Genomic DNA, 7,609 nt, shown 5'->3' with positions numbered 1-7,609 from the left:
AGAGAGGACAGATGAGTCAGAGATTTGTCAGCTTGAGTGGCCTCAGACCTACACTTTCCCCTGCTGACCACTGTGATGCACGTCTGAAGCAATGCTACTCGCATATTAAAGTGCAAGACTGAGAACGCTGAAGTTCCTTGCTCAGCTCTGTTCTTCTGATCCTCTCTGCTACAGCCGGGCATGGAGAACAGGTCAGATTCACGCACACAGAGCTGTAATAAAGAATCTAAATCTGGCAGCAAAGAAAAAGGTGAATTCATGTAGGCAAATGGGGTGAGTCTGAAGGTTGGTTTCATGAGGTGACTGCCACCAGTCTCATGGCTGTGTCAAAAGGATCAGGTGGGCATCTCCACCCTCCTTCACAGCCACCCACCTCACATGCTGTTGGGCCACAGCCAGGAGTTGGGAATGGGTAACTGAGACAACTCCTGCCAGGAAGGAGCCATTACACTGGCTCAGTTAAAGCCATGCTCTTGCCTACATAGATCTTTAGGAAGTCTAACATGATGTTACACACAGCATGAAAACAGTAGATGAATTTGTTGTTCCAGCATCTTTCTACATTCACGTTTGTATTCAACCTTGTAAATCTAAAGTCTCCTTAGATTTTAATAATAGCAGTTACATGAGGAACAGCATTAGCTGTGAAGGTACACCCCTATTTGCAATCCTGAACACATGATTATGGCACATATTTCCATGACTTAGAAAGGTGAGACACAAACACACCGAGCAGGTTTTGAAGCTGGACCCCAAGGCTGCTCGAGTAAGGCCTTTGTCAGACAGAGCTGCGCTCCTGCTCCACGACACACACACGCTCCAAGCGCAGTGGGTGCTGCCAGCCTCTGCCCCCTGCAGCACAACCCCCCACCTGAGCTAGAGTGCAGCATTTTTGGTCAAAGACGGATCAAATATTGACGCTTCAGCCCACGGGCATTGTTAGAGCACACTGACCCATTGTATACGATCTGCCTCATCCCCCAACTGCAAACCAAATGTGCTACTAGAAGAAAAGTCTGCAGCTGTGACTAACAGAATATATGGTAGGAAATTACACTCTTGCTGATGAGAGGCCTGTCAAAGCCTTTTAGGATGTAGCAAGTTCGTCTGTAACATTTCAAATTTCAGCAGAAGACAAATTTCTTCCTTATCTGTCTGTATTGTAGAGCCTATTTCTGTGTCATCCCTCCAATTTTTTTTTCTCTGGCATAATTTATGGCACTAAAAACTATTTATAGACTAAAATAACTGTCAGCTCGGAGAAGGGATACAGTTCCTCTTGTACATAATATGTGTTAGAAGGCTTTTAGAAGGCTCCTGTCCCAAAACTGATAGCAGTATGCCTGCACATAGATGAAAACTCCAGTTTCTTGCCATCCCCTCTTCTTGTAATGAATAGTCTAAGTTTAATTTCAGGATTCTGTTCTCTTTCTGCTTTAGGTATCCTAACATCATCAGTACACATAATATACAATAAATAAATAGTAAATTAAAAACCAGCTCATGCTCATCACCTTGAGGCTCGCAGGCAGATTCAGAAAATCTCAGCTCAACAGCAGGTGCCCACATAAGGGAAAAAAGCAATCTTGCCCTAGGACTCATTCCTCAGACTAACCACCACCTGCTGCTTTTTGAGAGAGGAGTTATCCCTGGAACACTGCATTTGCATTGTGTCTGCTAACGTCAAGGCTTAGCACAGGACAAAAACATCATGAATTTAGCAGAAGTACTAATTCAGATAAGTACAGGCTCAGCTGTTGTTAAATTGGCAATTATAACTAGATAGTCTCTGCTCCCCTGCCATCATCATTGTCGGCGCTGGAAGTTTTGTCTCAGTTTAGAGAGTATTCTATTTTGTAAGCTCTCATTTGTCTTCTGTTTGACAGCTTACAGTGATTTTGTTTAGCTGTACTGATGAACTGCTGTCAATGGAAAAAGCTCCAACCACCAGAGGCATACAAGGATTAGCCAAAATGTACAATTCCTATACAGTTGGAAAATGGGGAGATTAACTATAAAAGGACTGAACCAGAATATGAGATCAGATCATCTTCTCAGATAGGGCATGTGTTCAGGATTGCAAATCCATATCCAACTATCTTTATCTCTGACCTTTAAAAGTAATTTTTCAGCACAACTGCAACTACTGCCAGGAGAGCAGAAGCAGGAAAAACCAAAGTGTTGGCAAATTCAGCACTTTACCTGCTGGGGACTCAGATCTGCTTTCAAATAGTGCAGAATTTTAGAATTCTGGCATCTGCTCTAGGCTTACATTGTATCCACAGCTGTGATAAGGAGGGATAATCTTGTACTAGACTTTATATGAAATCTGAATCTCTTCTCTGCCAAGTGGTCGGTATGGTTCCAGAATCCTGCCACAACACTCATTTCTATCTTTTGTTACTCTGCAGACTCTTGAGGCCAACCTGCCTTTTGTAAAGCTGTACTGTGGTCTGTTTGCATTTTGGTGTCAGAGCCTTAAAATGCACCACTAGAGGATTTTTAAAATTTTGTACCTGCTGGAGAAAAAAAAAAAAAGGTTGTGAAGCTCATTCAGTAGAGCAGATTAGTCTCAACCCCATCCCTATTTAAGCAAGAGCCAACTCAGCTGTTTCCATTTAGTCTGTGCTCTCACTGAACAGAGATGGCAGAGGGCAGCCTGTGCCCTTTATGCCTTTGACTCATGTGCCTTCCCTGTGTCCCAGGAGAACCGGACTTGGCTTCCCTCCCAGAGGAAGAGAGAGGTACAATTCTGCCAATCTGGCTCCAGCACAAAGTAATGACTTTCAGGTCAGCCCAAAGCTCGGTAGTTGCCCTGCGCCCCAACAACAGGTCCCTGGTGCAGGTTTGCAATGCACTGGCACCATCTCAGGTCTGCAGATCCCTTTTTAGTATCTACTCTTAAACAAAAGTGTCTCAGCCCAGCCCTGAGCTTTCCCTCAGCAGTCTTTATACCTATCCTGCTGCTTGAGCTGGGAGCAGGTTACCCCGGTGCCTCTGGAGCTGTTGGCCCCAGGACAGGGCACTGCTGTGGACTGCAGGTGTCTCCTGGGGAGGCAGCTCACCCCAAAGACTCCCAGTAGCATCCAGCAATCCTGTGGAAAGCAGCAATGGGCAAGGCGCAGTACCACTTGCGGTATCAGGTGGCATATCCGTGGCTCATTCAGTCACAAAATTACTCTGTGTGCATCTGCTCATCAGGCAGAGACCATTCCTGAGCTGCGTAACTGCAGCTGAAACCAGCTGAAATTTAATCTGCAACAGCATCCAGCTGTGACAGATTTGTCAAAGGTGCCCGAGGAACCCCAATCCTCCACTGCGCTGACAGCTCATGTTGACAAGTGGTTGCTCTGTTTCCATAGACGGAAATTTGTAGGACTTCTGGGACTGAAAAATCAGACTGTGCAGATCAGAGTGACCCCGCAGTCACTGCCTGAAGTACCCCATACAACCGAGTCACCTGCAGATCAGATCTCACAAGCGGTTCTTCACATGCTCTTGGTTTTCAGCACGTGCCGCTTTCTCCAGCCAGGTGAGACCCCCACAAGGTGACGAGAGCAGTGTCCGAGGGGCAGGATGGCCAATGCCCTTGGCTGTCACTGGTATCTCACTTTTGTTTTGGTATCAGTGTTGAACAAAAAGGCAGGTTTTGTGTGTGTTTATCCAATACTGATTAGATGTTTCTTTTTTTTCATGCCAGTTTAAAAGACAAAATTTATTACATGCACGACTCCAGACAGCACTGAGTTCACTTGTTAACAGTACTAGAATTTAAATTCATTGTACAGTCTCCTCATCCTTCTGCATCCTTACCTTTTGGACAGGGAAGCTTTTTTACTGTATTTTGATGGTAAACCTGTTCAGTTCCTCTGTAAATAAATTAGTTAAAAAAGACACTTGACGTTCAAAAAAAGTTTGTTAGAGGAAAAAAATCTTTTGAAGCCATCTAATTAAATCTCAAAAATGAAATAAAAAAATTTGCTTTGGGAACAGAGGAAATTAGTTAAGAGTACAAAAGTATGCCACTCACTTTTGGAGTCTGCTTACCATGTGCCATGTAATTGTGGTGCATATTTGATTTATCCTAATTACATTTCAGGGTATTTATTTGCTTTCTGACTGGCGCAGAACTGCCACATGCTGATCAATTCAGCCTGCTCGTGCCTTTTGTGCCTTTCCTGGGGCATGCAATGACAAGCCTTGTTCTTTTAAAACCAGACCAGAACCAAACCAAACCAAACAAACCACCACCCAGGCTGCACATCACGATGTGCAGGACGAGGAACACTCAGTTTCTCTTGGCCATGTCCATGTGTCTGCCAACGTGTTGTCAGGCTGGCTCAGTGGCTGCTGCTCGGTTTAGGTGCAAGGAAAGGACCACATGGCTTCCCACATGATGACTGTGCAGCTGCCAAAAGGGATGAGTTCAGTCTTAGGCACTACTTTTTAAAACGCTTTGGAATATCAAGGTGCAACTAATCACCCTGTAGAGAGGCTCCCTGGCAGTCTAACAGGCTTATTATACAGACTGATTTTTTATTACTTTCTTTAAGCTGTTCAGATGTCGATGCCATTAACGGTTGTATTCCTCAATAATGAGACCCTGCAAGGGAAGTTTATGGGATTTAATTAATGTGGTAACAAGGAAAAATAGGCTAACTATGAAAGACACCTTGTGCTGGTCAACTGTAGGTTTGCAAAATGTTACTTATGCAACATATGAATGCCAGCTGCAATAAGGACGGACTTTGGCCACCATTTCGACAGTGAGAAGTCAGTATTAGTCAGTATATGCATCTCCCACAGTTTTGGGAGGCATCAGCAGTGTCGTTTCCCATTCTGACAACACTCTATAATTACATTATCTGCAACTGCAGTTTTCCATGCAGAGCCTTATCCCCATCTTGGTTGCTGGTTAAAAAGACTGAGGCACAGCCACATGGCCTTGACCTCGGCAGAGGATGTACTCAGGATTCACGCTTGGCCAAGAAAGGCCCCGTGCTGCTCAGACTGTTGAAGAGACAAGATGATCCCCGACATCTGGGGCAACTTCTATCATCTTCTGATGGAATCATCTCTAAAATGTTTCCACACATGCCACTAGCAAAGCTGGTTTATGTTTTTCTTGGTCCTAATCTGTAGATTAGGACAAAATATTTCTGTGGGCTGCTAATGACTCTACTCTTAAGTGTTATATAAAGAGATTTCAACACATAGTGTATGTGATTTAGCTCAGCAAGAACTGAAATGCTGAGAGGAATGTTACAGACTGTCTGTAATCACCTACTTCAACTCTATCCAAAAAAACTTTACGGCCTGAAGGCTCAGGAAATACACATATATTTTCTGTCATTTGACATATAACTAGCTACATATAAATGTTGTAACTGTGTATTTAAAAAAAAAATAACGGATACAATGAGGCTCACCATTTTTGAGCCCCTTTAGAGAGTAAAACAGAAAAACTGTTTATAAAGGATCTAGAGCTGAACAAAGAAATAGAAGCAACCACACTTTTGAAATCAACTTGTGAGTTTACTCCTTAGGTTAGTTTGCATTTTCATTCATCTTTGAAATGAGATGGGAAAAGAAGCCTAATTATTAGGAAGGTGGTTTGCAACATAAATCCATAGGACAATCCTGTGCCTGCAGTAGGAGATGGGGCTTGTTAATGGGGGAAGGTCAGCTGCACTGCACAGTGTATAATTTATGCTAAGTGGAAAGCACTTTCATTTTTATAGTACCTTGAAATTTAAAAACCCTGAGAACCCTGCTGTTGAAAGATGCCATTTGCTTTTTCAAAAGAAACCACAGACAGAACACAAAAAAATTGTTTTGCATTTAAAAGGTACCAAAAACATTATAAAAACTGAAATGTTTATTCAGTGAAGTTCAGACTGAAATATTCTTATAGATTTGCAACAATTTTCTATGCTCCTCTGAGCATTCAAAAGAATTGCTGTTGTCTTGGTTATGAGAAATCCCACTAGCCCTTCATAGCTTTGTATTGAGGGTCCAAATTTCAGATTCTATATGTCAAAATGGCTTTTTTTCCTACCTCTGTTTTTATTCCCCCAATCTCCTCCCTCCAAAATGCCTTTTATCAGGTAACTTGTGTTCCATAAAGCTTCTGCAATGCTTCTCATCCAGGAGAAGTTATCTTACTTGTACTTAAACAACATGTGTCTTGGATTAAAAAGGTAAAGTATATAAACCCCCACGAATCTGAATTGCAAATATACTGGAGGAGCAGCGCTTTCCTCTGCACTGTGTTCTTGTCTGAAATGCAAGACAAATGCAGCAAACTATGACTAGTAATAAACTCTGAATTACCCATGGGATCTTAATCTATACCTATGCAAGAGAGGTCATGTGGTACTTTATTCCATCAAGTCAGTCAGTCAGTTCTGAACCAGCCACCATTTTGCTGCAGAAAAAAAAACAAAAACCACCCTTGATTTTCATCAAACTAAAAATTTCTCTAATTCTATGCTGTCTTACATATTCTATTTTCTGTGCATGAGAAGTATCTAGAAAATTGGTAAGGGGAAGCACTTTCTTCAGAGGTGGCGAGTAAGGGTTTTTTAGCTTCTTGTAACGATTCGTGGCAGCGAAATGACAATTACTGACAAAACAGGCCTTAGACATATAGGAAATACTCAGAGCAGTGTGATCCTCTTATCAGCTCCCATTATCTGCAGCCCAGTGTTACTGAGTTGTAGTAAGAGCAGGGGAACAACTGAAAAACACAAACCACCCAAACCATCAAGCTGTGTGTACCCTATCACAGAGTGCCCTGAAGCTAGAAGTTGCCTTTTTTGGTTTTTAAACTTTTTTTTTTTTAATAAGCACAGTACTTCCTATGGAGGACCACTGCTTAGGCAATTGCTTTTCCACGGCTTAGTCACCCAGCATTAAATGAGGCGCCTGCACGATATGTTTTGACAGGTGCTGCTGAGCTGTTTAGTTGAGGCAGTTTCAAGTCATGTCTGCTGTTTGCTTTCAGTGGTTCTGGAATGGAATTTTTCTACTGAACGACTCAGTGAGGTACACCAGAAATCACGGCTTTATGCTCACAATATTCAGAGGAGCAAAAGCAATGACATATCCAGAACATGTGAATAACTAACTGGCAGGAATGGACAAAGTGGCCACAGATCTTCAAACCTTCTGGAGGCAGAGGGTCCGTGGCCAAATGGAGAGATTCATCCCTGTTTGCAAAGCACATTTTTCACTCACAGCGATGTTCTCTCTCTGCACATGTCAGTGTCACAGCTGCCCTTCTGGAAAGTCAACTGTATTACTCCAGCTCTTCAGTAAGGTTTGAAGTGAATTAATGAAGCCTACCCTGGGCTTCCATATATTAGTAAAGCAGAAAGAATGCTGGGCAAATTTTGGCACAAATAACTTTTAAGTTTTACAGGAAAGAACCACCATGCAAGCAAAAAAAAAAAAAATAGTGAAAAGCAAAGTAGGGCTTCATCTAAATGTAAGATTTAAGGCAGGAGAGGAGAGAGAAGGGGAGAAGCAACTACTATGTATTTACATAATCACAGCTCAGAAAATTTGTGCCTTTGTCAATATAATGGAAGTCTAAGAGAAAACAAAT

This window comes from Empidonax traillii, unplaced genomic scaffold, assembly GCF_003031625.1.
Source record: "Empidonax traillii isolate 1590-97213 ecotype Southwest subspecies unplaced genomic scaffold, ASM303162v1 scaffold27:size3997909, whole genome shotgun sequence".
NCBI lineage: Eukaryota > Metazoa > Chordata > Aves > Passeriformes > Tyrannidae > Empidonax > Empidonax traillii.
This window is presented reverse-complemented; position numbering follows the sequence as displayed.